This window comes from Propithecus coquereli, unplaced genomic scaffold (genome assembly GCF_000956105.1).
Source record: "Propithecus coquereli isolate 6110/MARCELLA unplaced genomic scaffold, Pcoq_1.0 Scaffold965, whole genome shotgun sequence".
Classification (NCBI taxonomy): Eukaryota; Metazoa; Chordata; class Mammalia; order Primates; family Indriidae; genus Propithecus; species Propithecus coquereli.
In genome coordinates this window covers 17,282-20,299 of record NW_012156007.1, presented here as the reverse complement: position 1 = coordinate 20,299, position 3,018 = coordinate 17,282, and positions in this window count along the sequence as shown.

Sequence of the window (3,018 nt, the reverse complement as noted above, 5' to 3'; positions counted from 1 at the left end):
ATTGGGAAGGATAGTATCCTCTCCAAATCATTCTACGAAGCCAATATCACCTTGATACCAAAGCCAGGAAAGGACACAACAAAAAAAGAAAACTACTGACCAATACTCCCCATGAACATAGATGCAAAAATACTCAGCAAAATCTTAGCAAACTGAATCCAACAGCACATCAAAAAAAAATTCATCACGACCACGTGAACTTTATCCTAGAGATGTAAGTTTGGTTCGAGACACACAAATCTACAAATGCAATTCACCACATAAATAAAAGGAAGAGCAAGAACCATAAGATTCTCTCCAAAGTTGCAGAAAAACCTTTCACAGAATCAAGGACACTTTTATGATAGAGACCCTTAACAAAATAGGCATAGATTCGACATACTTTAAAATTATTAAAGCCATGTATGATAAATCCACAGCCAACATCATAGTGAATGGGGAAAAATTGAAATCATTCCCACTTAGAACCGGAATGAGGCAAGATGGTCCACTTTCTCCATCTCTATTCAACATGGTGCTGGAAGACCTCACCAGAACAATCAGACAAGAGAGGGGTATTAAGGGTGTCCAAATGCAGGCAGAGGAGGTCAAACTCTTACTCTATGCTGACCATATGATATTATATCTAGAAAATCCAAAGCATTAAACCAAGAGACTACGGGAATTGACAAATTAATTTACTAAAATTCCGGGATACAAAATCAATGCACAGAAATCAGTGGCATCCATCTACACCAATAATAGTCAAGCCAACAGTCAAATCAAAGATGTAACATGTTTCACAGTAGCATCAAGGAAAATTAAACATTTCGGAATATATTTAACGAAGGAGGTGAGTACCACCGAAAGGGAGAACTGCGAAGCACTCAGAAAAGAAATTGTAGAAGATGGAAACACATGGAAAATCCTACCATGTTCATGGATTGGCAGAATAACTATAGTAAAAATGTCCATACTACCAAAATGATCTACAGAATTAATTCAATCCCTGTCAAGATACCATCATCATTTTACATATCTAGAAAAAATAATTCTCCTCTTTGTATGGAACCAGAGAAGACCTCGTATAGCCAAAGCAACCTTAAGCAAAAAGAATAAACTGGGAGGCATCAGTCTACCAGACTTCAAACTTTACTACAAGGTTGTAGTAACCAAAACAGCATGGGATTGGCACAAGAACAGTTATAGACCTTTGCAACAGGACTGAGATCCCAGATATAAAACCATCCTAATATTGTCATCTAATCTTTGACGAAACAGACAGAAATATACATTGGGGAAGAAATCTCTACTCAGTAAATGCTGCTGAGACGACTGGATAACCACATGCAGAAGATTCAAACCGGATCCGCACCTCTCACCTCTCACAAAAATCAACTCCTGATGGATGACAGACTTAAACCCGAGGCATGAAACCTTAAGAATTCTAGAGGAAAATGTGAGGAAAACTCTTATAGAAATAAGCTTAGGCAAAGAATTTATGAAGAAGACCCCCAAAACAATCAGAAGCAACAAAAACAAATAAATGAGACCTGATCCAATTAAAAAGCTTCTGCACGGCCAATGACACTATCATTAGTGCGCATAGACAACCTAAAGAATGGAAGAAAATATTTGCATGCTACGCATCTGATAAAGGGATGTTAACAAGAATCTACATAGAACTTAAGAAAATTAACAAGAAAAACTCAAACAACCCCATCAAAAAGTGGGCAAAGGACATGAACCCGAACTTTTCAAAAGAAGACAGAATAATGGCCAGGAAACATATAAAAAAGTTCTCAAAATCTCTAATCATTAGGGAAATGCAAATCAAAACCACAATGAGATATCTCCTAACCCCAGTGATAATGACCTTTATTAAACAGTCCCAATACTAGAAATGCTGGAATGGATGTGGAGAGATTGGAATACTCTTACGCAGCTGGAAGGACTGCAAATTAGTACAACCCCTGTGTAAAGTAATTTGGAGATATCTCAAAGAGCTAAAAATAGATATACCATTTGATTCAGGAATCCCACTACTAGGCATCTACCCAAGGAAAAATAAGACATTCTACAGTAAAGGCATGTTCACCCGAATGTTCATGGCCTCACAATTCACAACTGCAAAGATGTGGAAACAACCCAAGTGCCCATCAATACATGAGTGACGTAATAAAATGTGGTATATGTATACCATGGAATACTACTCAATTACAAAAAACAGTAGTGATCTAGCACCTCTTGTATTATCCTGGATAGACCTTGAGCCCATCCTCTGAAGTGAGGTATCACAAGAATGGAAAAACAAGCATCACATGGACTTGCCATCAAATTGGTACTAATTGATCAACACTAAAGTGCTCACATGGAAGTAATATTCATTGGGTTCCGGTGATGTGGGAGTGGTGACGTGGGGGTGGGTAAACTCACAACTAATGGATGCAGAGCACACCGTAGGGGGGAAGCATACCCTTGTAGCCCTGGCTTTGATGAGGCAAAGGCATTATATGTAGCCAAAATTTTTGTGACTCTATAATATTCTGAAACCAAATAAAGAAGAAAAAGTAAAATATCTAGTGCTAAAAAAAATACTTCTATTTCTTGTTATTTTAAGCCCACAAATGTATGTCTTGAAGAATTTTTTTTTTTTGAGACAGAGTCTCACTGTGTTGTCTGGGCTAGAGTGCTGTGGCGTCATCCTGGCTCACAGCAACCTCAAACTCCTGGGCTCAAGCAATCCTCCTGCCTCAGCCTCCCGGGTAGCTGGAACTACAGGCATGCGCCACTGTGCCCGGCTAATTTTTTCTATACATTTTTAATTGTCCAATTAATTTATTTTTATGTTTAGTAGAGATGGGGTCTCGCTCTTGCTCAGGCTGGTTTCGAGCTCCTGAGCTCAAACAATCTGCCCGCCTCGGCCTCCCAGAGTGCTAGGATTACAGGAGTGAGCCACCGCGCCCGGCTTGGAAAAATTTTTTAAAGTATAAAAATGTAAAAAAATACGAAGTCATCAAATTGTATTTTTTTTCTTTT